The sequence below is a fragment of the Canis aureus genome, chromosome 1 (assembly GCF_053574225.1).
Source record: "Canis aureus isolate CA01 chromosome 1, VMU_Caureus_v.1.0, whole genome shotgun sequence".
Classification (NCBI taxonomy): Eukaryota; Metazoa; Chordata; class Mammalia; order Carnivora; family Canidae; genus Canis; species Canis aureus.
The window spans coordinates 120,418,117-120,445,879 of NC_135611.1; the positions used below are offsets into that span (position 1 = coordinate 120,418,117).

The 27,763-nt window shown below is 49.1% G+C and overlaps 2 long non-coding RNA genes across 5 annotated transcripts in view; one reads left to right on the plus strand and one right to left on the minus strand.

The window, feature by feature from the left end:
• Positions 1 to 27,763, plus strand: part of LOC144288699 (uncharacterized) — a 316,284-nt gene that overhangs the window by 170,169 nt on the left and 118,352 nt on the right. The window lies entirely within an intron of this gene.
• LOC144288670 (uncharacterized) lies at positions 2,907 to 13,340 on the minus strand. 3 transcript variants are annotated; one of them, XR_013356625.1, is made up of 3 exons: positions 12,677 to 13,340; positions 12,095 to 12,234; positions 2,907 to 3,820 (listed from the first exon to the last, which is right to left on the minus strand). It is a non-coding gene; the product is annotated as an uncharacterized LOC144288670 (long non-coding RNA). The 3 variants fall into 3 exon arrangements; XR_013356631.1 differs by having other exon boundaries at positions 12,095 to 12,239; XR_013356626.1 differs by having other exon boundaries at positions 12,095 to 12,279.

The following is a 27,763-nucleotide window of genomic DNA, read 5'->3' on the forward strand; positions in this document are numbered from 1 at the left end:
ACCCCGGGATCACAGCCTGAGCTGAAGGCAGATGCTCAACCACTGAGCCACCCAGGTGCCCCAAGGATGTGATTTTTAAATGATTGCATAGGATTCCATGAGGTCATGCGGGCAATTGCTTCTGGTTTTAAATGTAAAATTCCAGAGTCAAAGTTTGCACTGAAATTTAAAGTTTTTTCTTACGTTTCCAGATTGCTTGCCTTACAGATTTGGAGAAACTTGCCCTCATATTCAAAATGTGGGGGGAGTATACAGTTCCTACTTCTTTGTCCCTATTTTAGAGCTTTTCCCCATTTTTGTCCATTTTAAAGCCCCAACGTGTTACTTTTCTTTGGTAACTAATGGGGTAAACATCTTTGTTACGTAGTCATTGATCATTTTATTTGTTTTATTTTCAGATAAATTTCTCGTTTGTGTCTTTTCACGTCTTTCATTTTCTGGGCCAATTCCATACAGTTTTAATATAATCCTTCTATAATCTGTTTTAATATCTAATAGGATAAATCACTTATAAATCCCATCTTTTCAGAACCTTTATGGGCATTCAACTTTCATGAGGATTTTGAGTGAAATTGCGTTATGGTTACAAATCAATTGGAAAAGTGCTATCTTTATAATAAATACTACCAGAACACCATATATCTCTCCATTTACCCAGACCTTTTCATTTTGCTAATAGACGTCCTTCACACTTACTGTTTGGTTTATTCTGATGTGTTCAGATTTTCAGTTGTGATGGTGGATGATACTATTTGGTATTATTAACTATGGTTAGTTTTCCCTGGTCATGTGGATAAATAGGAAAGAATATTTTAAAATATGGATCTATTTACAACTGGCCATGAGATTGACCCCCTCAGTCGTTCTAATGTTTATTTTCAGTTCATTCTCTTGGGTTCTCAAGGTCAACAAACACGTTGAGAAGTACTAAAAAATTTGCCCATATGTCTCCAATAGTCATAAATTTCACGTTTTGTCTTTGCCTAACTGAATTGCCTAGAACAGAGAGAGCATTGCTAATGGTGATCATAAGCACCCTTGTCTCATTGCTTCCTTAGGCCAAAATGATGCCAGATGTCACAGGTGGTATTGGTGGTAGTTTGAGGTAGATATTTTGTATTGTTTTAAGATCAGATGCTTTTGTTCCAAATTTATTGAGTTTTTATCAGGAGGATATTGACTTCATACCATGCTTTTCTGGCTTCCACCCGTCAGCCTTCATGACTACTCACGGTATGCTCCCCTGGTTTCCTGACCCCATCATTCATTCTGTATTAGCAACTGGCATTCTATGGTTAGAAATAAGGTTTCTTCTCACCTTCTTAATTTAGAAAAAAATGTACGTATGTATGTATTTATATCAGAATGGATTCATGGGCTCAATTCATTCAGTGGCTTACAACCCGTTATTGTCATCATATAAAAAATATTTTGATATTCAAACTGTCCCAGATTTGGCAATCAGGAGTCCCTCCCCTCTGGGTCCTGTTCCCAGGACTCTTCTAGCCCTTTTTTGACTCTCTTATATTGGAAGACATCAGGTTCATCTTGTCCTTTCTCTGCCCTGGTTCTAGATTGCTATTTTTCTAAGGAGCCCTACCTAAACTAAGCAAACAGACAACAAACAAATACTGGCCCCTAGGTGGTGGTGCTTCAGGTTGGTTTCCTTTTTGTAGTGGTCATGAATTAGAATCTTGAAGCGGACTTCTCTAAGGTCTGGGCCTGAGCACGTGAATAGCTATGTTGAGCATTAATGGGAGTTTCTCACTGTGGAGGATGTATGGAATGGAAGAGAGAAGTGTACTGTGCTGTGCTGGATTAGAGTAGATGGTAGCAGATGAATCCATGGTTTTTATATCATCTATGTCATCTATCTATCTATCAATCATCTGTCATCATCATCTATCATTTATCTATCATCTATCAGTTATTTCTCCTATCATCTATCATCTACCTATATCTGTCATCTCTTTATATATTTATCATCTATAGATATAGAAACAAATATTGATGCATAAGTAATATGTGTGTGTGCATATTTGTATGTGTGTTTCTTTTTTTTTTGCATGTGTGTTTCTGTGTGTCAGTGCATGCGTGTATTTGTGTGTGCATGTGCAGGTGTGTGCATATGCACACACACACATTTCCCAGCTCTGTCTGCTGAGAGGACCTAGAAGCAATGACACCCCAGTAACAATGAACATGTCTCAGTGCTAAGATCTTGATTTTTAATTATTAATCTCAATTAAATTTTTAAAAAGTTTATCTTTCTTTTGTGCATATTATAGGGACATTTCATAAATGTTATGTAGCATTTTAAAAACTGCATTCTGTACAGCAGCATCCAGTAGAATTTTTGTAGAGATAGAAATGCACTACAGCTGCACGATGGTATCCACTAGACACATGATGTGTGGAAATTAAGACTGAAGAACTGATTCTTTGTTTTCTTTTTAATTAGTTAGAAACTTGAATTTAAATAGCCACCTGTGGTTAGTGGAAAGCCTTTTAGACTTTTGGGTAGAAGGTTTGAAAGATGTGTATGTGTATTCAAGTTTATTAATAAAATTCTTCAAACCCATTTTGTTCAAATGCCATATTGAATCTTTGGGTATATGATTTTGCATGTTCCCTATATACACACATATGTAAGCTTATTAGTAAGATTGTGCAAATCCTCTCTATTTTTTTGTTTATATATCTGGCAAAGATGGAGAAAAAAATGTTCACATTGACCATTTTGCTTCAATCCTTCCTTTGTTAAATATTAATATTATCATCCCTGATTTATTTTTATGTCTGCATGGTAGGTCTTTGCCTGTCGCCTTCTTTGGCATGTAGAAAGAACTCAATATTTATTTGTTGAATGAATAAATGCATGAATGCATTTTTTAAACTTTCTGGGACATTTTATTGTAAGTGTGCTCCTTTGCAATTGCACAAAGCTGGGTTTTGTTCGTGACCCAAACTAAGTCTTTCAATAGAGAAATTTAACTCGTTTCCATTTTCGTGTGAAATAAAAGCATATCCCATGTAGTCCCTTCTGGGTAAGGAGCCTGGTGATCCTCTTCCTTGAACGCCTCCATATTCATGGGGTCTAGGGAAGAGGTTTCCTTTTTAATTATTGCTTCCCATTCCCCTTTCTTCCTTTCTTTTCAAACTACTTTTTTTTTTTTTTATCCTAACCTCTTTTTCTTATTTCCTTCTCATTTTTCATTTACTGACCCATCTTGAGCCCTGGTAATGTCTCTTGAGCTGGTCTTCTAATTCTCCACCTAAAAAAAAAAATCTATCCATCATATTTTTTTTCACCCCACAAAAGCAGTTTTTTCAGATTTTTTTCCTTTTAAGACTGCCTCCCATAGTTTCATAGTTGAAGTGTTCTCTTGGAAGAACACCTAAAGACTACATTTTTCTCCTGTTTCTTGCACTAACTCGCCATATAATGTGACGTTTGCTCTAATTGCTCAGATGTATGTCTGCATCTGGAATGACTAAATATTTCCATATGTCTCATGATTTCTTTCTGTTTTCTGTCCCATCCAGTGGAGGTCAGAGGGTAATCTGGCAGGGGGTTCTGGAGAGGATGTCACGGTTCCTGTTTAAATCTATCAGGCACAGCGGAAAGCAGGCGGGAAAAGTTTAGATTTACTGTGGTTTTCCTTTGCCAGATACGCTTCAGTGAGCCACAGCCAGGGCGCCCAGGCAGGCGATTTCACCTCTGTGTTTCACCCTGGTTAATAGGAAATGGGGTCTTCGTTCTGTAGCCGCCATGATGGTAGAGATTGAGAGGCAGTCAATGGCCTTGGCCAACCAGGACCTGTGTGTTGGAAAATATGGGAGAGAAACTAAGCTTAAATATGGGCAGAGAATCGCCTGGGATCGACTGTAGCTCTACACAAAGAGTTAGATGCCTCTACTGCTCCTGCCTGGCCACCAGTTTGTCATGCCCGGATTACCTGTCCCGAGTTGATCAGGGTCACACCGATTAGACTCAAAGGTGTTCTTTTGTTCCCTGTGCTCCTATTTGTGTCTAAAGTTCAAATTCGACAAACTTTGGGGTTGAGGGGTACTGAGGTGAGAGCATGAACATAGAAAGCCGACCTGTCCAAACAGAGTTCTCAATACACCATGGCCCTTTCTGGGGCCACATCCAGCCTAATCTTGACTTGAGTGGTGTGAGGTGGCGAAGATGAAATTGCACCTCTGGCCTCCCGCACAGGTGAGGGCTTCCTTGGAACTGGAGGTCTTTGCTGTGAGACGACGTATCAGGGGGCAAGGGTGTGTGTGTGATGGAGATGAAGGACTCTAGGCCAGACTCCAGGGACTCTGCTCCTCTCGTCCCAGCACCTGACTGAGCAGATTTGCTTTCTGAGCCTAAGACCTGCTTTGGTGACCACGCCCAGATGCATATATGCATCCTTAGGAAAACAGAAGGGGCTCTGGTGTAGGCCCCAGCTCTGCTGCTTGTTAGCAATGGGGTCTGGTCAAATTTCTGAGGTTGGGCCCCTCTCCCATATGTGGGATGAACATCTCGATTTCAGTGGATCTGCATCACCAAGATTTTTCCTAGATAGTGAAGGGTACATAGTGGGTTCTCAATTCATAAATGCAAACTGGTCCATAAAGACACATGAAGTCAGATGGGCGCAGTCGTGAGGAAAGCATGTGCTGGAGTTGGAGCTGCCTGGTGGGAGAATTCTGGCTTTTTTCCTCACCCGCTGCAGGTCCTGAGCTTACCTGGCCTCTTTGGGTCTAGGTCTCAGATTTGTAAAATGGGGACGAGACACTGCCTTCTCCATAGTTCTGGTAAGAGCATTAAATGAGATGTGCACATCCAACACTCAGCACACTGCCTGATGCGTAGTGACAGGCCTATAAATGGTAGACAATTGTTGGACGCTGCATCTGAGACTAATGAGGTACTATCTGTTGGATAATTGAATTTGCATTAAAAAATTAAGAAGAAGGTAGGCATTTTAAGTTAAAAACAAAATAAAGAAGAAGGTAGGCATTTTAGGTTAAAAACAAAATAAAACCAACACAACCCTAGCACGTCCACTTCTTGGTGTCAGAAGAAGCACTAACACAAGGACACAAGGATGTCGATTGCAGAATCGCTTGTCCTACAGCGTGGAAACACTGAAACAGCCTAAATGTTCGTCAACAAGGCGATGGGTAAACAAACACTGATGTGTCCTTCTACAGGACCCTGTGTAGCAGCTGGAAACACTCAGGCAGCTCTCTATGCGCCAATGTGGACACAGCTCCAAGACCTACTGGGGAGTGAAATTAAAGCTGTGGAATAACACATTTAGTATGACGATAGGCTATGAAAAAAAAAAAAAAAAACAACTGGAGACAGTATAAATCTCTCTACAGGGCTGCCCTCACAGGCGTGTGGAGGCTGGGCATGCGACTGTCTGCGAGAGGAGTCTTAACTGTTTTGCAATTTTTGAAAAATGTTGAAATTCTGAAGAGTGTAATCTTTGAACTGTGTTTTGTAAGCGAAGTCTGATGGGATGATGGAACATACGCACACGAGCAGAGGAGATGTGTCAGTAGCAGTGAGGACCAGGATCTGGACACAGATTGTGAGTGGTGACAGCAGCAGCTGCAGGAGGGGCTCCTCCTGGGAACAGCGCTGGCACCTGTAGTACGCGGGGCCAGCTTACCTGTCCATCCCTGGAGCTGGTCCCTGTGGTGTCTGCACAAACATTAACTCTTTGACCTGAGAGCCAGGATGGGAACTGTAAATGCTCAGACAGTTAACTCTTGTCAGTAAAATACTACAAAAGAAAAACATACACGTGGATATTGTGGCATTACAATAAAGCATTATGGGAGTTATTAGGATCTTCAAAGACTTAAAAACCTCTCTTTTTATAAACCGTTACCACGTGGCAAAGCAAATATCCACAGGCTCGGATTGAAAGATTGTCCCATTTGACAATGTATTTGATGGATAAGAACACTGCTTTCATAGAAGCTTCAGAAGAACCAAGTATTAACGAGGGGGGCAAATTTAAAATTAATTTTTCCTCGTAATTGAAGATAGAGTGATAGAACGCATCAACGGGGATTTTGACTTACGTATGAATGATGAAGCTACTTTCAGGTTCTTGTATGACCTCCACAAGTTACAGGAAATGTCATAGGAAATATTAAGACGCCATTGTATAAATTTACAATGAAAATTAAATTCAGACTTACACAAAACTGACTCGTGTGAAGAGTTAAATCTTTTTAGAAAAATTGTTCCATGAGAATCATCAGCTCTGGATGTACTAAAATTTGTATTTCAAAATAATTTATCAGAAATGGATCCCAGTGCAGACACAGCCTGTAAAATACTCTTCAGAGCTCCACTAACAGTTTTATCAGCAGAAAGATCATCCTCAAATTAAAAATGATCAAATATTATTTGCAGTCTTGCAGCAGGCAAGGTTGATCGACATCGCTTTCAATTGTGTCAACTGAGGATGAAGTGGCTCAAGGTGTAATTTTTTTTTAAAGGTGTAATTTTTGATGACCTAATAAATGATGTTGCAGACTTTTGCAGAAAAGAGAGCTGGCAAGATCTTATGATCAATCAAAAGGTCATATTAATAAAGTATTATTAATTGTATTATATAAAATTATGACACCAATTTTTTTTTTGCAACTTGTAACTTACGTGGTTGCTCATATAATCATTTGCCCCATTACATCTTACAAGTAACAGATTTTTGTAAAGGAAAAAAATGTATTTTAGTATCTTAGTGTATCATATCAGGTGGTAAATGATGCCTCTGTTGTATTACAAGTGATAGTAAGTTTGAAAACTTGGTTAAGGGCTGTCCACCGGGTTTCTAATTCTCATGGGGAGGCACTTTGAAGCTATGCCGATATCATGTTTCCTATCACATTTCTGCTTGCCTACTAATTTTAGCATCCATTGCCAATTCTTGCCTGCAATAATTATTATTATGGACCAAAATACCCGAGATATTCTTCACAGAAGTAGCAGAAATAATCCTGATTTGTGTGGAACTATAAAAGACCCTCAAGAGTCAAAGCAATCCAGAGAAAAAAGCTGGAGGTATCAGGCTTCCTTATTTAAAACTATACTACAGGGACGCCTGGGTGGCTCAACGGTTGAGTGTCTGCCTTCAGCTCAGGGCATGATCCTGGGTCCTGGGTTCGAGTCCCGTGTGGGGCTCCCTACATGGAGCTTGCTTCTCCCTCTGCCTCTCTCTCTCGGTCTCTCATGAATAAATAAATAAAATCTCTAAAAAAAACCCCCTATATTTACAAAGCTGTAGTAATAAAAACATTATGGTACTGGTGCAACAATAGATACGTAGACTGGTGGAACAGAATGGAGAGCCCAGAATTAAGCCCTGAAATATCCAGTCAACTAATATTTGAGAAGGGAGCCAAGAACATCCAATGGGGAAAGGACGGTCTCTTCAACAAATGGTGTTGGGTAAATTGGAGAAACACAGAACAATGAAATTGGACACCTACCTTAGACCACTTATGGAAACTAACTATGAATGGATCAAAGGCTTAAATCTAAGATATGATACCAGAAAACTCCTAGAAAAAAAAAAGTAGGGAAGCTCACTGATACTGGTCTTGGCAATGTTTTGGATCTGATGTCCAAAGCGCAAACAACAAAAACAAATATCAGCAAATGGGATCACACAAAACTCAAATGTTTCTGTCCAGCAAAAGGAGCAACGAACAAAATGAAGACAACCAACAGAACGGGAGAATATTTTTGCCAACTGTGTATCAGAGAAGGGGTGAGGTTAAAAAGCGTGCAGAACTGAATAGACGGTTTTTCAAAGAGGACATCAGAACGGCCAACAGGCACATGAGAAGATGCTCAACATCACTCATCATCAGGGGGACGCAAAGCAGAACCGCAGTGAGACCCCACCTCACACTTGTCAGAAAGTCTGGAATCAAGAAGACAAGAAACGACAGTGCTGGTGAGGATGCAGTGAAAAGGAAAACCAGATACATTGTGTGTGTGTGTGGGGGGATATAAATTGGGCCAACCGCTGTGGAAAACAATACGGAGGCTCCTCAGAAATTCAAAATAGAGCTATCATATGATCCAGCAATTCTCCCTCTGGGTATATACACAAGGGAAACGAAAGCAGGATTTCCGTGAGCTACGTGCATTCCGACGTTAATTGTGGCATTATTTACAATATGCAAAATACGGAAAAAACCCGAATGCGCATCAGTGGTTGAATGGATAAAAAGCATGTGGTATATGTATGCAATGGAGTATTATTCAGCCATGAGAAAGGGGGCTATTCCACCATTTGTGACAACCTGCATGGACCTTGGGTTCATTATACTAAGCGAGACAAATCAGGCAAAGACGACTGCTGTAGGATACCATTTATATGAGGAATCTGAAAAAAAAAATAGGACCTGTCAGAACAAGAGTAAAATAGTGGCTACCAGGGCACGGGGTGTTGGGGGTCGAGACTGATAGTGTTTGAGGGTACACACTTGTATTGAGTAGCAGATAAACCACAGAGACCGCGTGCGCCCACCATAGGATCGCGCTCAATCCTTGCAATATATAAATGTATCAAAGTAATATACTGTAGACCTTAAATTTGCACAGCGTGGTGTGTCAAGTTTATTCAATAAAAAAATAAATAACAACAAAAAATAAAAGCACCCGTATTAAAGACGTTTACGAAAGTGATACTTGCAGGATACATTGAGAGTTATGTCACGGGTTGGAAGTGAGAGCTCTTTGGTCATGCTTTTAGAGAAGAGTAGATAAACACTTGTAATAAAGTTCATAACGGTGGTCCCTGCTTGGGATGAATTAAAGTATGTTTTTAAAAACGTTATTGCCTCAGTGTTTGCTAATGGTGACTTCCTAGTTCCGTCACTCCTTCTGTACTTGAAATTTAATTGTAGTAAGGGAGGGCTGGTCTTTTTTCTTTATTCATTTATGGATATCGGCACGAATGTATGGATATGTTTTATTCCAAGGGTTACAGTGTATTGCTATTATTTATTATTATTATTATTATTATTTTTTATCTCTCAGTAATTCCTGAGCACCACTAGTGCTATTATTTATTTTCTCCCTTAAATTGTCCTTGGATTTGGCCACTGGGAGCTCCTCCAAGCTGACTCGGGCGGGCGGTGGCGGGGGGTAGGTGCTTCTCAGTGTGTCCCTTTTGTAACTTGCTGGCGTCACAAAATTTTTCCCTACCCCAGCCCTGAGATCTCCTCTTCCATGTTGCCTTTTCAGGGTGAATTCTGGGCAACTCTTAACAGCTCTGAAGATGAAATGGGCGTGTGTCTCATGATGTGCCCACATCAACACGTGGTCTGTTCTTCGGGTGGCTGGTCTGGGAGGGGCCCCATGGCCACTAGAATCCCAGAACCTGTGTGTGTGTGGACACGGGTGGGTTATCATTATGCAAATGGGTGCACCTCTTCTTAACCCTGCCACCAGGATCGGAGAACTACTTTCTGGAGCAGCCTGAATGAGTTGGAGGGACTCTACAGGTCTGTTGGGGGCTGGGGACTGGGGCTGGGCGTTGCCCATCTGTTTCACTGACTCTGCCTTGAATGCCAGAATGTGTCCAATTCTAGGGCTTCCCTGACTCTTGGCCCAGCCAGCCCACCTCTTACCCTGATTTTAACTAGAGCTCTAGCTGCCAGCACATGATACGGTGCCAGCACCATTTTCCAGAGGAATAAACCCGTGTTGCCAAAAGAGAAATCTAGTTCTCTAAGCAGAGACTTGGAGAATAAAATATACGTATTCCAAATGTTTTTAAATGAAAAGAAACGTAGATGCACCCCCACCTCCCCCAAATTATCTTGGGTAATGGTGGCGGTAGATGGAATTTTGAGAACAATGTATACTATTTTAAAGGCACTGACTACCATTTAAAGTCCCATTGTTTAGGGTAGTATAACACTTGTAATGCCTCATAATTTTATGGCATCTTCTAGATGGACTTTTTAGGTTTATGGCAAAATCGAGCTAAATGTAAGGGAATAGTTTATTCAGGAAATACTTAAATTCTTTCCAATTAAGATGTTTTAAGTTTTAAAAAATCTTTTAAATTTTGTTAATAAAGGAACTAAACTTTGCTGCCTGGTGGAGACTCTAGCCTCTGCTACGTTCCTGGCTGCTGCAAGCAGCTCAGTTAAGCAGCTCAGCTGGTGTCAGAGGAAAGCAAAGACTGTGATTATGTTTTTTTTTTCTTTTTAAGATTTTATTTATTTATTCATGAGCAACACAGAGAGAGAGAGGCAGAGACACAGGCAGAGGGAGAAGCAGGCTCCCCACGAGGACTCTGATGCAGGACTTGATCCCAGGACCCCGGGGTCACGCCCTGAGCCGAGGGCAGATGCTCAACCGCTGAGCCACCCGGGTGCCCCTGATTATGTTTTTAATACTCAGAACCCTTCATGCAGCCGAGAAGGAGCGGATGGAGAATGAGGAAGGCCCTTCTCCCCATCCTCCCCATCATAGGAGGGAATAAATGCCGAGCAGAGCCAGGTGTGAGGATCAAGGTCTGCGAGCTCACTGACCCTGAGTGTCCACTTCCTGTGATGTTTAATTGTTAATTGCCTTCATTTGGAGAAAGCCTTCCTTATACATCTGTGTTTGTTGATTTTTTTTTTAAAGATCTTTTTTTTTTCACCCCCAGTTTTGGCCATCTTTACTCAGTCCCTTGACAAAGTCGTATTGATTCCCTACCACATGATAGACGCAATTTGGCGTCGCAGGGAGCGGGAGGCCGAACCAAGATCTGGGCACCTGCTCGGAGGGGTTTGTGTGTACCCAAGGGGGGAAGGACAAGCCCAGCTGATTCTTGGCACATCGTACAGAGGACGTCCCTCTGCTGTATCTATGACTCCATTTGTAGCTCTGCTTGGGAAGCCAAGAAGACCAGGGCTGAGGAATCAGGGGCTTTTGCGCTGAAATCTGCCTTTTACCTGTTTAAATCACAATGCTGAATAATTATGTATGTGTAAAAACTGTCAAAAGTGTGCTTAAGTCATACCTCTGCCATGCGCTAAAATTACTTTTCATTATGACCCATTTGTACAGCATTTGAACCGAGTATCTCAGCCCGGAAATGTAAATGTGTTTTTGTTTTTGCTCCGCAGGTTAGGTCAGCAGACGCCTGCAACAAATATGATTGCAAGGGTGAAGGTGACATGATTTACTTAAATCAGGCAATTTCTCCATTAAAGCACTGAAGCCTCAACTCATAAAGACACTCTTTAGCAGATGAACTATCACGTCGCCCAGCATTTGTCATATTAGGTGATTTGAAAGGAAAGAACAATTATAAAAAAGGAATGGAATTCTCCGTTGAGGAAGAAAAGAATCCAGTTTTTGCAGCAGGGGGTGGTTAATTTTGCACAGATAAAAACAGGTTTCAGGGCAGTCCTACAGCTCTACCGTTCTACGAGGGAAACATGGGAAGGGAAGGGCTCCCCCGCCCAAGCAGACGGCGGGAGGAATTAGGGGCCGCAGCCCTCCCCCTCCAGCATCAAAGGGTGTTCTGCTCCCCGTAGGAACAGCTCCGTGGCCATAAACTGTGCCGCTGTCCCCCAACCCCCCACCCCACCCCGCTCGGTTCCGAGCTGCTTTCAATTAGCAGGGATTATTAAACTGGAAACGTTTCCACTGCTGCTGAAGCTGCTTCCCTGCGTTATGAGCTGAGCTAGGGGCGTCACAATAAAAGCTGATTGATTAGCAACGAATGTACTTACAGCAACTGATGCCCAGTGTCATTCTCCATGCGTGTCGCAACCTCTCTCCCCTGCCCCCCTTGGGTTTTGTGTTTTCCCTCGGAGATTAACCTTGGTGTTTGTCTCTCTGGAACCTTCGACAGCCCGGAGGCTCTCGACTCCCATCTCAACTAGCTTGCCCTGGACCTTAGGTCTATCTTCCGAGCCTCATTTCCCAGCTGGACCCCAAGGTCCAGAGACCCCAAGAGCCCAGATGGATGGTATTAGGGTCCCATGTCATCAGCTTTTTTTTTTTTTTTTTTTTTTTTTTGGTGTTTAATTAACAGTGACAGCGCCGACGACACACCTGGAAAGAGCGCAGGCCGCAGAGCGTCGCCGGGGTGGAGGCAGGTGGGCAGGTGTGTCTGTGTCCTAGTGGAGGGTTTAAAACACTGCAGGCATTTCCCTTGAAGCATCGTCTCATCCTCAGTAATCTTCTGGCTTCTCCTGAGCTTTCAAAAATTGTCTCGTGTGGATCTTTTGTCTCTCCAACTAACCGAATTAATTTTACAACACAGGCTCTTGCTTAGCACTGTGCTAAGCTTTGACGACGTATATTTATTTACTCTATCTTATGTGTCTATTTTTTTTACTATATGCTTATTATACATTTACTCTATATATTTATTTACTTTCCTACATGTCTATTGACTATTTATTATACAAATACATTTGCTTGTATATACAAATGTATTTATATATTACACGATATTTAGATAAGACATATATTTATGTATTTTTTATGTGTAGCATTTAATATATTTATAGATCTCATTCAGCTCGAACAACAATACTCTGAGTTAGGTGTAGTTAAAACGCCCATTACAGATGAGCGAACACAGTCTTGTGAGGGGCTGAGGCTGACTTTGAAATGAAGCAGAGTGCTTACCTGCCGTGTGGCTTCTTTGTCCAAACCTGTCCCTGCTCTGAGATTCAGATTCCTAATCTGTCCCAGGATGGGTTTGGAACGGATCCTGGCTATACTTTTCCGGGTTGTTCACTTAAAAAAAAAAAAAAAATCCACCGGTTTCTCCCACATGTGCTGGGTTGCGTGCCCCCTTGGCGCCGGGGGTGTCCCCAGGCTCTGGAGTGAGCCAGTCAGGAGCAGCCCCCTTCTCTCTTGGGATCAGGGCTCACGCCCTGGCTTTCTCTGGTGGTTTCTGACCCGCGTGCAAGGTAAGGGCCATCCCTCCTTTGATTCTCCCTCTGGCTCTCGGGTTCGGTCAGGAGCAAGTTTGGCTTGCTAAGAGAGTGTGGGTCCTGAGTCAGGCCTCATTTACTGCTCGAGAGAGAGGATGCTGAGAAGGCACGTGCGACCGAGCTGGGGCCAGCTGAGGGTCACCTGCCAGGCTGGGATGGATGCCTGTGCCCGCCTGGCCATGCACCACGCAGAAGGAGGTCGGGCTTTTCGACTTTGCATAATCGCCTGAGATGTAAGGCCTCGGCTTGGGTTCCACCAGGGCCGCCTGCAGCCCCCCATGCTGTCCCCGTGTCAGGCAGAGAGGGGGCTGGAGTGGAGGCCTGGAGCCGGTGGGGGGGTGGGGGCCCGGGGAGGGGAGCTATTCCCCTGGAGGCGGGGCCTGGGGCGAGGCCCACCACAGTTATTTCTGGATTATGACTCAAAGCACACAACAAGAAGCATTTATTACCTCCCAAGTAGAGCTGGCTCTGTAGTGCTGAATGGAGAGGTGAGCTATGGCAGTTGTTATCTCTTGAACTAACTGCTATTGCGTGTCCCATGACCAGCCGTGGCAGGGTTTTTGTTCCCATGAATGAATGGGCTATAAATCTGTCGGACTTGACACTAGCAGCAGTACTAGAGGGTGTAAAGAGAAAATGTGCAGGAGAATCTTGTGGTCTTTGCTTGCCTGGAAAATGAGTTCAATAAAATGGAGGTGATCAGTGCTTATTTATAGGGCAGACGGATACATCCAGCATTGGCGCCGGAATCCAACTTGCCGGGTGCTCGTTGACGCTCCTCCGTGATGCACATCCCTGCACCGGGCTGGCGGCCCGCGTGTTGCTCGGCGGCAGCGGCGGCAGCACCGGCAGAAGAGGAGATGAGGCGTGTTTTCCCTGCTTCTGAGGTTCAGGAGCCGCCGTCAGCGGCCACTGGCCGGGGCGGGAGGGGCGCTTCGTTCGGAGGTTTGTGACCAGCAGGAAAAGCCAAGCCCGAGCACGGTTCTTTATTTACATTTCGGTTTTGAGGGTGAATGACAGGAAATGGGATAAAATTAATTGCCGTTTTTCAGGCCTCTGAAACGATAAATTCCAGCAACCATAAATTTGGAGCTGGGTTAAGTACTGAAAACAATTTATTGCTAATTTTTCCCTTAATTGCATTCCCAAGAAGAAGGTTCGGTGCTTACTGGTGGGATTATTATATAAAAATTATTTGTTGGAAAGCACAATGAACTGTAAATCAGAAGCTTACCTGAGACGGGGTCAGGGTTCCCCACAACTCATGTGTCCCCCCGACTTGGGCCGTACCCGGCGAGGGTCTCAGCAAATAGAAGGATCCAGGATAACGCGCCCGCTGGCCCCTTGCGCCGCCCCAGTGCCACCTCCGGGAGGTTGAGTGTTGGCTCCGGAGGAGGCCTCACCTCTGAAAAGCCTCCGAAAAGCCACTGTGTGACTCACACGCGGAAAGGGAGCAGAGGGGACCTAACGGGATGGTCACCATGTGGCCTCCCTGCCTCGCTTAATCTGTTTTGAGGCTCAGGCTAACTGCCGTGGAGGCCAGGGGACAGCCCCCCACTGTCAGTGGGGAAAGTTGAAAAAAGCCCATCGCGTTTGTACCAGAATCGGTTTGGGATGAAGCAATAATCTGTTCCCGGGTCCCCTCGGGTGCCCATAGCCGCGTCCCGGGTGAGTTTCCTCTGCCGGAAAGGGACGAGGCTCTGAGAGCTGGCCTGGGCCCTGGGCAGAGAGGGGCGGCCCCTGGTTAGCGTAGGCTTCTGGAGCCAACCGGGCATCCCCCTGGCTCTTTGGGGCGGGGAGGCTTGGCTCCGCAGGGAGGATGGAGGGTCGTCCTCCCGCATGTGCTGTCTGTGCCCCCTGGAGATCAGAGGAGGCCGTCGGGTGGGACTTACCTGCCTGGTCCATCCTCCTGGTATCTTGCAGGCAGGCAGGGTGCTTGGGGCGCCTGACCAACGCAGCCGAGATAGAGCCTTGGCAGAGCCTGTGCCCGGGCGGGAGCTCCTAGAAGCCGAAATCCCAATTTTTGTAGCCCTTTGGGGAAGGGCCAGTGGGTGATCCTGTAACAGGTGCATGTGGCCACGCATCAGCGGGTGGTGAGGTCAGGGCTCCTTTCCCCTCTCTGACGTGCCTCCCGTCTCAGGCCAATGGCAGCTGTGGTGGCCGCCCCCCTGCTGCTGGGTGCAGGTGCGGTGGGGGAGCTGTGCCCCATCTAGGGAGGGCCGTGGTGTCCAGGGACCCGGCGAGGAGGACACGGTGCACACAACAGTGGTGGCACGTCCTCAGGGTACTCAGGAGGTAGGGCTGTGCAAGGGGAGATGAGAGAAGCCTGGGAGCCAGCTGGGAGGCAGTGCATGGGGGGATGACCCGTGGTCCCAATTAGCTCCATGCTGGCCCAGCTTGTCTGCCCATCCCCAGAACCCCACGTGCTCTGGTGACACGTTCAGGGCCTCAGACGTGTTGAGACCCCAGCAGGAGGACCAGCGGATTCCAGTCTCCCTCCCAGGCCACCCCAGGTCGGGGCCCACAGATGGGGCAACAGGCAGCAGCGTCTCCACCCACCCCCCCAACGTGTCTTATGATGGGAGTCCAGCAAGAAACTCCTGTACCCGGACAGATGCACAACCGGAGTCCTCTGTAGCAACTTTCTGGCAGGACCAGGGACAATTTCTTACAGCCCATTCTTCCTTCCTTCCTTTTTTTTTTTTTTTTTTTTTTTTTTAAGATTTTACTTATTTATTCATGAGACACAGAGACAGAGGCAGAGTCACAGGCAGAGGGAGAAGCAGGCTCCATGCGGGGAGCCCGATGCGGGACTCGATCCCAGGACCCCAGGGTCACGCCCTGGGCTGAAGGCAGACACTCAAGCCCCCAGGCGCCCCCCGTACTTGCTTCTGTCCTCCTTCCACCGCGTTGCTTCAATTTCCACTCCTGCCGTGAGCAGATCTCCGAGAAGGTGCTTCCGACGGCAGCTCCAGCCCCAACCTCAGGGCTCAATGTGGTTAAGGGTGGGCTAGACAGGGCCCCCGAGCTCCATGGGGCAGACCCCACATGGCTGACAGTGACCCTTTTTCCTAGTGGACCCAGAACATGAGCGCTGGGCGCCTGGTCTGGGAATTGTAGGTGTGGGCTGTGGGATGAGGGTGCGGGCAAACCACAGAAACAAGGCTCAGAGGCCCTAGAGCTTGGGTGGAGGGCAGGCGAGGAGGAGGAGGAGGAGGAGGAGGAGGAGGGGGAGGAGGGGGAGGAGGGGGAGGAGGGGGAGGAGGACGAGGCCTGCTCCCTGGCTCAGCCCGGAGGAGAAGCCGGAGCGAGCTCCCACGGAGGTGGGGTAACACGCCGTCCGCCGTAAGTCATCCTGACAGCGAGTGCTGTGGGGGTTCAGCGCGTGCAAAGAACAAAAGCCAAACACTGCTTTCTGAATAGGGGAGGAACACAAATTTATTTTCGAACATTTGAAAATACAGGCAAGTTTCAAGAAGAAAATAAAAGCCGCCTGTAATCCCACTACCCAGAGATAAACATTGTTAAATTTTTTATGCATTTCCTTACAGACCCATGGGCATTTAGATGTATTATTATTTTTTCAGAATTGGGAATCTACTATACATACAGTTTTTATGTCCTGCTTTTTTTCCCCCTTAACATATTGTGAACATTTCCCATGTCCTTAATGGTTTCCACGAACTTTTTTTTTTTTTTTAATTTTAAGAATCCACAAAATCACATTTGCTGGATGCACCGTATCGTTTAACTAGTTCCTCCCTGGTGAACGCCGAGTTGTTTCTGATTCTTTGACGTTACCAGCAGGGTCGTGACAAATCTCCGTTCGCGTGAACGGCTGGTTGCACCTCTGGTTCTAACTGGTCCTGAATTCCCAGCAGAGGAAGTCCCGCATAGGGAGGCCCCTTTATTTTGAAAACCTCGTCCCCAGGGAGGGTTGGGCCTGTGAGGCGCCTGGGAGACGGGCAGCCCCGCTTTCTCAAGCAGGGGATGGTCTTTACGAAGCTGCCTGCTTGATAGATGGAAATATTTAAAATTGGGATTTCTCTTATGATTGAGGTTGAATACATTTTCATATGTCTCCTGCATATGTATATTCCTCCTCCTGTGAATTGTTTGATCATGTGCCCATTTTCTTTCTTTCTTTCTTTTTTTTTTTTTTGTTCTTTGAGGAGCGGGTCTCGGAAAGAGCCCTTTATAGCATAAAGATATCAACTGTTCAGCAGTTAATCTTCCCCGGATGGGGCCGAGAAAGGAGGCATGGGGTGGGGGTGGCTGGGGTCTGAGGCAGGCCTTGAGGAGTTGGGGCTGCTTTGGGTGGTGAGATCTGATCTTGGTCCAAAAGGTACCTACCTGGTGGGTGAGTCACGGGAGGAACGATCTGACGAGAACCACAGATCGCTTTGCACATCCAGGAGAACAAGTCAAATGAGCGAGGGCAAATGCTTTTGGTCTTGGTCATGGCTGAAAATAACACAAATGGCCAGGAGCGCTTACGGATCTACGAGGGGAGGCAAGGCTCCGTGGACGAGGGTTGGATCCCAGCGCCCAACTGGTTGGATGTTTTACCTGGCTGCTGCCCCCTGCAATTTTTGAGGGGGCAGCTTGGGTTTTCCAGGAACCTCCCCTCCCTCCAGGGGCCCCCCTTTTCTGTGGCCACGGCCCTGTATTTCTTGTGTCTGCATGCACGTGGGATTTTGGGAAGTACTTCACTGGCTGGTTCCAAGTTTGGGCCCACTCTGGCTCCATGGTAGGCTGCTAATGATCACAACAGCATTTCAGAGGGTGTTGGCAAGGCGATAATGCAATTAACATCTCCCTCTTTGATAGAGAGTGAGGTGAGGACAAGCTGACTTTTTGGAACCTGATGATCACTGATAATTAGGGAAAACCCTTGAGGGGGATGCACTGGGTTGTTTGAACAATTTTACCCAGACGTGCACACAGTGAGTCTGCCTCTGGAGCAGTGGGCGAGGCCGACAAATGCCCACCGGGCCCATCCCTTTGGGGTCGGCGTGGGCACGGCCGCTCTGCGCTTTATTTTTAGTAAATGTGTGTAGCTCATGTGGCTAGAGCCACTGGTGATGTTTCAGGAAATTTATTTAAAATTCAATTTGTACATCGTGACTTTAAGCACTACTTTTGGGGAAGTGTGTTTTGCATTATGCCGTATCAGTTCGGGATTATGGACTCCGAGGGAATATGTATAATTTTTATGCACTATGTTTATTGGCACATTTGTGTTAATAGCCAATAAGATGATATTGCCATCTTAATACCTTGCGAGTCTCTGTGACTCTGTGGCTAATGAGAGGGGGCCTCTGAGTACCTGACTGAGGGGGAGAGGGAGGCGCTGCGGGCTCCAGGGTGTGGGGAATGATGTTGGAAATCCAGATACTGGCTTGGCAGGTTGTGTCCCTGTAACACAGAAGAGGAACCTGTAATGTTAGAGGGGAAATCTGGGCTTAATCAGGGGGCAGACCACCAAGGAGGCATTGACATGCTTGTGCAGCAAAGTGACCTTCCTTCGGAGAGAGAAAACCATCCCAAAGATATTTAGTTCTCAATTAAATAAAGCCACGTCCTCTTGACTTGCTTCCAGCGACCCTTTTGCTCCCGGGAACTGGGATCTTGCTTTTTGCAGTGAATTTACGGCTGCTTCCGGACAGATAACAAGAAGTCGGACAGCTGACCCTCCAACTTTGCTCCGGCTCCTTCGTCACTGCGGATTGCGTGTGATGATTTTCCAAGACATACCTCTCGTGTTGAATTATTCATGGAAATGTCACCAAGAAACAGCATAATGTCATACACACACACACACACACACACACACTCAGCACAAACATCACATTACTGCAAACCATGTTCATTGGAAAATTAAAAAAAGAAAAAGAAAAAAACCCAAAGCAGGACATGAGCGTTCTCTGCTCCAAGAAACGTGTATTGGTGATGAGGTCTCTGCGTCTCCTTGTAGGTGGCGAATAGAGATTTTGGGTTGCAGGCTGGCCGCAGAAACTCTTGCCTTTACTGGGGCACCAGAGTGGAACACGGCGGTTAAGCAGATTACAGACTTTTTTTTTTTTGACCTATATTGTCCGGGTCCTGTTGTGAGTCCCTTTTGCACCAGGCTGGGCGATCTGATTGAATTAAAATGTGAAGAAGTCGTCGTATCGACAGGGAGCTTCAACGAAGACAAGTCAAAGAGCAGAGTGGCTTCAGAGGCCCCCGTCCCTGGATTGCCACCGTGCGCTCTTGGCTACGACACGGCTGACTCTGTGGCTGATTGGATCGGAGGAGCTTAGCTCTGTGTCTTGCCTTTGCCTCCAGGTGTTGACCCCCAGGCAAGTAGCACATCCATATTCTTGATGGTCTTTGCGTCACCTACGACCCAGGGCTTGGTACCCAGTAGGACCTCGGCCAAGATCTGTAGATTGGCAGGATCCGGGTTAGGGAGCTGTAGGGAGATGCCCCCGCAGCCTGGCCGTCCTGGGGGCAGCCGTCTCTCCTCTCCTTCTCTGCCTCGGCTTCCTTCCCCCCACCCACGTCAAGGTGTATCTGACCAACGCCCATCCCGTCAGTGTGCCGTCGCGTTGGAAAGAAAGCCAATATTACTTCTGCAGAAGGTGACGCTCCCTCTCGGGGAGAATCTGCATCTTAATAAAGGAGGTTTGAAGACCATGCTCTTCCCGCCAAAGGGAGAGGCCGGTGATGGTGATACTCTGAGCAGCGGGTCGGGCCGTAGCTAGGGATATTTTGCAAATCCATTTGCAACCCAACATTAGAAAGAGGTTCACCTAATTTTCACCTGGGATTTTAGGTTTTTTTTTTTTTTTTTTTTTTTGCCACATTTAAACCTTGAACTGCCTGGGCTTTATTATTGTCATTATTTTAATGGTGTCAAGTATGGGTAACAGTGCATTTTATTTTTTGCAAATGGCCCACCCACAGTGACATGGGTTCCGTGTTGCCGTGGGGTCCACAGCTCCCCTCCGGCAGTCACCTCTTTCCCCGTGGCCCGCAGAGAAGCCGAGATGAACAGAAATAGTCCCAGAGAATGAACGTTGGAGCCGGTGAGATTTGGGTTTGAATCCGGACTCTACTGCTGGCCAGCTGTGTGGTGGGATGACCTACCTACCTGCTCCGAGCCTTGGCCTCCTCATCAGGAAATGGGTCACAGCCCTCCCTGGCTGGTGTGGGGCCCGAATGAGATCATGTATGTTCAGGGGCCTCCTCGCACTTGCAGGGCCGAGAGTTCCCAGCCAGTGCGGGTTGCTGCTGTCGCTACAGATCCCTTTAATTTTCACTCAGTTGAAAGAGCAACTGCAGGACCTACACCGCCATTCTCCTCAATCGCATCACCGCCTCCAAACTGGATCCCCTTCCCCGTGCTGATGCCAACCACCCACGCATCCGAGGAACACAAGAAGTCAAGAAAGTAAGTCCTCCTGGCCCTGCCTTGTGGTCCCATGGCCACTTCCGGCCTGTCAGGGAGGTGGCTGGGAGTGACCCCAAGCAGGGCTGTAGGGGCAGGCTCTCCCCCCCCTTCCTCTCTCTGGCTTCAGACCCACTGCTTTGCATCCACGAGCTGGGCTCCGGCCACCCCCAATCTGCACCTGGATCTCTGTCCAGCTGCTGCTTGTGCCAGAACACCTTTCCCACCTTCTGTGTCTGTTGAATGCCAAGCGGTCAGCTTGCCTCCTGGAGAAGGGCTCCCTCATTTCCCTCCTTTATGTCCTGGCACGTAGTCTCTGCTCCAGCTCCCCGATCGCTGTAGCTCCCGCACGGGCTGCAGGTGAGGGCCCTCCAGGTGGGCTGGGCGCCCCTCACACCTGAGCACCGTGCCTGCAACACGGCGTGTCGGTTACAGTGGTGAGAAGCATGAGAACTCCCGTTTCTGGGGGCCAGGGGATGAGCAGAGTCACAATCGTGTGCTGGGACTGGCTGGTTCGGACCCTGACGATTGCAGACTCCGGGGGGCGGGGTGCTCTCAGCATTGGGGGGCCACGGTGGGAGCCACAGATAGCAGGTGTGCTGCTAATGACCTTCCATTTAGTACCTGGCGCTCCGCGGAACAGCCTTCTGTGTTCCCATTGTACAGATGGGACAGATGGGCCACGTGGCTCAAGGACAGAGGAGCAGAAAGGGCCACAGGCTGCGGAAAGAAGGCTGAAGATGGGGAACAATCACTGACATACTTCCCTGCAAACCTGACTCTTCCCAAAGTAATCGCCAAGCAATGACCGAGTCCTCCTCTCGCCTCTCGGGGTACCTCCGGGTCCCGCCCTGCTGGGCCGGGCGGTGCTTGGGGTCTGCTGCTCCCAGGGCCAGAGACAGTGGCCGGCGGTGGCAGGGTGGGGGGGGAGGTGTGTGTGACACTGGCCACCTTCCCTGCGCCCACGGGCGGCGACGATCTTGTCGGCGCTCCAAATTTCTCCCTTTTAAAAAATTTCCGATTTAATAACTCTACTTAGGTGTTTTTCAGACCCCATAGTGTTCGCAACAAGCGTTATGGCTCTATTATGATAATACAAGAAAGTTGCATTACGAAATAAATGCATTTTTAGGTTTTTCCCTGGCAACATAATGTAAGGATCATTCTGCATGTTGGTACTAAAGAATCAAAAACAGTTTAGTCAGTGGATGTGAACACTGTTTCTTGTCATGCAGTAAATGGATCTACTGTAGTATTTGTGTTCCTTCCAGCCTTGCTGCCGTACATCAATGAAAAATTATGTTTTTTTCCTCGGTGCTACAACACCCGTCATCTTTATAGGCAACGCATTCCCCTTCAAGTCGTGTGGTGTAAAATGCCTACCATTTCTCGGCCCCTTCCCCTCCCCGTCATTTACCTGGTTCTCGCCAATAGAGGGTCAGTGCCTCCTCTTATTAATGTTCTGTGTAATAGAAATCAGCGTGCCCGTGTTACTCATGTGGAAGCCCCAGCAAGCAGCGGCTGTTAGTGTGCAAAGGGCAGACAGGAAGCCTGGCTTTATTTTTTTAACCCTCTTTGTTTACTGGATCCCAGCAGTCAATCACAGCCCCTCCTTGCATTTAGAGCAAGCCTGCCTGCCTGCCTCTCGGAAACAGCCGCCAGCTGAGCACCCACTTGCAGTTAACACGGGGTGCGCCCGGATGCCGGCCTCCTTTCAAGAGGACCTCCACAGACCTGGCCTCGCCCCGCTGAAAATTTGACTCCCCAGACCCGTCAAGCTTTCCCGGCTCCCGGGTGACCTGGGGAAGTGCAGGGGAACCCCTCTAGAAGGAAAATTGGCTCTCCGAGGTCATACTCTAGTTTAGGGCTACGTGATGGTGCAGGTTGCCGCGGCCAAGCATCAGCCTCCCTCCCGTTTCCTCATCATGTTGAGATGTGTGGTCAGCATCCCTTCCAGAGTCACAGGTCAGGCACCTGCGGGGACCAGGCAGGTGGCTGACATCAGTGGCATCCATGACGCGCACGGGCGAGGGCCACCCTGCCCCGGCTGCCCACGTGGCCGGGTGGGAATGGGATCCAGTTTTGTCAGGCCTCCGCTGTTTACATAGGAGCAATAGCACTGACTTCAGTACTTAAAAAAAACAAAAAACAAAAAACAAAAAAAGGTACAACCTTCTAAATTTTAAGTGTCGGGCAAGAGAAGTGAAGGATACTTGCTGTGTGCCAAACCGAGCTGGACCATTTCACCCCCCTGACCCCTCCTCCCATTTCCTGGGTTTGCTGTGTGAGCCCCGTCTTGGCTTCAGGGAAGAGGACGGGGATGGAATTGTCTGGACACCGTCTCATCCCACCTGCCTTGCTTGCATGGGTTCTCACGGCCTTGGAGCACTCTGGGGGTGTGCAGTGTGACGTGTCCCAGGTCCTCGGGGAGGGCGGCATTCTCATGACAGCGATGCCACCCGGGGACCTTTCTGCAGCCCCAGCTGCTGAGGTCAGCTCTGTGCAAACATCCCACTAAACCGTGGCTTCCCGGACCCATGCTTTGCCAGGGGCTTCCAGGGGTATCGGAGCCTGGGTGAGCACGAGGCAGGAGACACCTGGAAGTTGGGGGAGTCTCACCTGACATCCTGGGTGCCCCTGGAATAATTGCTGACAAGGTGCTGTTGGGAGTGGGGCCTGAGGTTTGGTTTCCTGTCCTCGCTGGCGCTATGACCTCATGGCTCTCTCTCCCCATTCTATTCTGAGATCCTTAAGGGCAGAATGAAGGCTTTCTTAATTTTTTTTCCCCTCCTTGCTCAGTGTCTCACACTAGCCTCTGCGCCAGTAGATATTCGATTTCAGCTCTTGCTTCCCTAGGGGGTTGTGAACTGATGGGCTGCTGTCATTAGAGAGAGAACAGCTTAGTCCATCGTGAGCAAGCTGGCAGGTCAGCTCCACGGTGAGAAGAGGTGAGGGGCGCCCAGGGACAGGAGGGCAGCTGGAAACCTTGCTGCCCACGGTCCCGACAAGAACCCACTGAGCAACATCCCATTTGATTCTCGGGGCTGCGGGCGGCAAACATAACCTACTTTAAAAGCAATATCCTTCTACAGAGAGACGACCGGAATCTGCTGGCACAGTGGCTCCCGGCCTCTGCGAGCCAGTCTCAGGGCTGCCCGGCGCCACCTCTCGGGTGCCGCCAAGTCCGATTCTGCTGCTCCGTCAGCTTTCTTGGAGACGACCCAGAGCAAGAGGGCCTGTGCACGGGAGTTAAGGCTCAGAGTGTCACGGTGTCGATCTCTGAGGCCCAGTGGCTGCTGCCCTAGAGGCAGGTGTGGGCGCCCGAGGGGCTAGGCCCGACGGCGTGGGTGGGGTATCTATCGGGGTCAAGGTGAGAGACCTGATGCTGAACTGTCCCACCAAGTCCCGATGGGTCCCAGAGCATGGCGGTCCATCCCATTGCCACAGCTTCTGCCTCCCAGGGTGACGTAAGTTGCTGCGTGGCCGGGGTATGCTGATTGGCTCTCTGGTTCTGCGCAGGTGTCAACCCTCAGCAGCCGACGACAGCACGGGGACCTGGCCTGATGTCTCTCTCCGGAACACTGAGCAGCACTGCTGTGTGTTGGCTTTCCCATTCCCAGGTCCCAGTGCAATCCTGGTGGCCTCACAGAGGGGTCCTCACAGGGAGAGCACGAACCAGGGCATGTGATGGGGTGGCTGTGGGGCTTGGCGCTCAGGCCAGGTTCCTTGGAATGTGGTGGGATTCCTTGGACATGACCATCGTCTTCCTCCTGATGTAGCTTTCTTCGCTTCGTTCTGTTCGGGGCCCCTTCTGCCTTCTGATTCTCTGTCAGGGACACCCTTGCAGCTGCATGAGTTCTGCTGCTCCTTCCTGCCTGGGTCAGTGGACCCCAGCAGGGCTGGGCTGCTCAGGATGCGTTTCGTCCCAAGCCGTGGCCGGTCAGCGCAGGGTTGGGCCAGTCTTCGCCGGTCGGTCCTCTCCCCCGAGGTTGGCTGGACTGCGGGCTGGCGCCGGCTTTGGTCACCATGACCTTTGCCTACAGCGACTCAAGAGGACAACATTGTGCCTGCTGGATGAGCAACCGGGCAGGAGACGTTCAGAGGTCTGGGAAGCGGGGGTTGGGGAGATGTCACCCAACGCTTCCTCAGGACTCCTCAAGAGGTGGTGCTCCCCAGCACGGGGCTCGTGGTTCGGGTTCCTGTCCACGCTGGGCCCCCGACCCTGTGGCTCGCCTCCCCCACTGGGCTCTGCGGGGCCTCGAGGGCAGGAAGCAGAGCTTTCCCTGTTCTGTCACCCTCTGACTGCCTCCCCCCTGCCAGCTCTTCCCTCCCCAACTGCCCGGCCACCCTCGTCATCCACACTTGTCTTCCTCAGCTGGAAACAGAAGGTGCGCTGCTCACTCTTCCCCGCAGGCAGATGTGTGATGTGGCCCTGGAGGAGGGTCCCATGTCCAGGTGATGCTGTAGGGAGCCTCAGGGCAGGGGTGAAGGGGGACTGGCCCCCGCACCTGGCCTGACCTCCAAGAGCCCTGGGCAGGTGGAGATTTGCCGTCCGTCCTGGGAGAATTGCATGTCGCATGCCTGGCTGGCCCAGCCTGAACCCTTGGTCTGTGCTTTTCCAGACTGGAACTGTCTCCCGCCCCCAGAGGCCCTGTTCAGCTGAGCGAGGCCTTGGTCAGCGCCACTTAGTGTTTCTGCTTCATCTCCTGGACACAGGGTGAGCTGCCTTTCTTGAAAAGTCTCGAGCCAAGTGGAAAGCTCTGTTTTCGATGGTTTCTGTTTTTTGGCTTTCTTTTCTTTTGCTGAGGAAATGTATGGGGGTATGCTGGGGGACATATCTAGGCACCCCGACCCCACTCAGATGGTCACGGTAGCCACTTAGGCACCCTTTGGAGGGGGCCAGGGCTGAGGATGCTGGGGTATGGCCTGAGTGCAGGGGACACTCATCAGTTTTACTGGTCTAGTGGGGGTTGGGTCCCACCCTGTGGGGTCAAGGGGTGGAAGATCTGGTTTAGACCAGAGAGAAAATGAGTTTCTTTCCTCTCAGGTCTGTTGAGTGAAGGCTGGCTCGTGATCCTGGGCAAATCCTTCATCCTTGCCAGGCCTCGGTGTCTCCCCTTGCTCCATTAGGGCGAGGATGCTCTCTGGAACTTGGGTAAAAGTGTGAGGAGATGCTTTGCACATGAAACTCATGGTGTGGCCCATCATCAGGAGGCCATTGCTGTGGGCTCACAGCCATGGGAGTGGTTTACTCTTGAGTTATTGTCCTACCGGGTTTAGAGTCATCCACCCACTCACCCACCCGCCCATCTATCCACTTTCACTCATCCACCCATCCATCAGTTTGTCCATCAATCCACCCACCCATCCATCCATCCACCCACCCACCCATCCACTTCCATCCATCAACCACCCACCCACCCATCCACCCACCCATTCATCCACCCATCCATCCATCGTCAATGGTCTTAGACACCATATGGGGCTGCAAAGATTCCTGCCTCCATGTCCCTGCCCTCAGAGGGCAGGACATTATGAAGCCTCATAATTATGTGCTTGTTTTACTTGGATTTTTACTCCTCTGAGTCTTATAGGCTGGAGACATACAAAGTTTATTATTTACTGTAGCTTAGGTAGCTCATGGTGAATGCTCAGAGGGAGGACAGATCAGTTCTGGCTGCAGGGATGGGGAAGGCTTCAGGAGGTGCCATGTCAGCCGAGCCCTGAAGCCCACACGGGAGCGGACACAGCGATGGTGAGGCGGGGGTGTGTCTGGTGTGGGTATGGGGCTTGCTGCTTATGGGGAGGCCCAGACGTGGGGGCTGGTGAGGGTCTCTCTGCAAGACCTTCCCTCAGGAGAGGAGCTGGCTCTGACTGCCTCTCCCCTCATGACACTCAGCTTCCCCTTGGTGGCCTATGGGTATCTGCAGGCCTGTCCCTCGTGCAAGGCAAACTGACTCCATGAAGAGAAGGCTCTCAGAGGAAGGCCATCTTCTCAGACCTTGGGGGAGCTCCCTCTGCACCCAGGTGGGATTCCTGGTGGACACGTGAAAAGGTGCAGAAACACCAGTGCGCAAGGGGCCCGTGGCGGTCGAGAAGAGGGAGAGGGCAGTTGGCGGGTCCATTGGCGGATGGGAGAGCTGACCCCCTGGGGCCCACCCTTCCCAAGCGAGCTTTCGGGTTAGCTGGGGAAACTTTGCCCAACTTAATGAGAGCAGCAAACAAAGTTGCCGGGCTGAGTGATTGGTATGCATTGTTTTGTTTCTTTCATTAATTCCTGCTGCCATTCGGGATGCGGGGATGAACAATAGCAGGGGCCTGTACAGATCAATACCAGATTGCTGATAGTGCCTATCTGTTCTTGGAGCAGATTATTTGATAAATGGTGTGGTCCATACGTTTTGACAGGTGTTCACCGTACAGCCCAGACTGAGCCGGTTTGCTGGAGCCCCATCCCAGGAAGCTGGGCAAGCAGAGAGGATATTTCCTTTTGGGCACAAACCCATCTAGAAATTGTTGCTTTTAAGCTATAGGTAATGAATCTCCAGCAAGAGAGGGAAGGAGGAAGGTCAGGAGGGACCTGGGTGTCACTTCCCCCGTAAATTAATCCCCCAATGCCTTGGGGTCTACTGGTCCTGGCTTTGATAGGGAAGAGTGGGAAGGGCTTTATTGGGAAGGCCAGGCGGCGCCCAGTGGGATGACTGTTGACAGGTGGGACGAGCCATGTGTTTGCTGAGCCTTGATAGGTCTTTGGGGGAAGCCTGATGGGGCCACAGAGAGTGGTGCGGGTCTGAGGTGGGATTTGCAAGAGGGACAAGGGGCAGACAGAGCAGGGGTGTGGGGCACGGAGCTGCCGGGGCCCAGGAGAGCCCGGCCGGTGGGTGGATGCCATTGGGCACAGGCCGTGAACACCCTCTTCATTTCTCCTGTGTCCAATCCACATTGGACCCATGTGGTGGGCTTGGCATGCCACCTGCCCCGCTCAACTGAAGGGGATGGAGGCCCCCGCTGTGCAGCCACCGGGCCTAGGCCTGCCGCTGCCTGTCCTTCCTTCAGGGGACGGTGGCTCATAGATGGCAGTGGGGGGTAGGGTGCCGGCAATGCCCTTCACCCTCTTGGCTGCCCTGAAACCCACCCCCTGAGAAAAGAGGGGACCAAGGAGGCCCCCGTGGAGCCATCCTTCCTGGAATGCCGAGTCCTTCCCCCGAGGACTTACTGCTGGAGGAGAGGCAATTACACGGGGATGGCGCCCCTCGCCTCACAGAGAATGCCGGGGAGGCGGGGGCGATGATCTATGGGACGTCAGGCGTTATATTTTAGACTTTGCTTTTAAAAACCTCC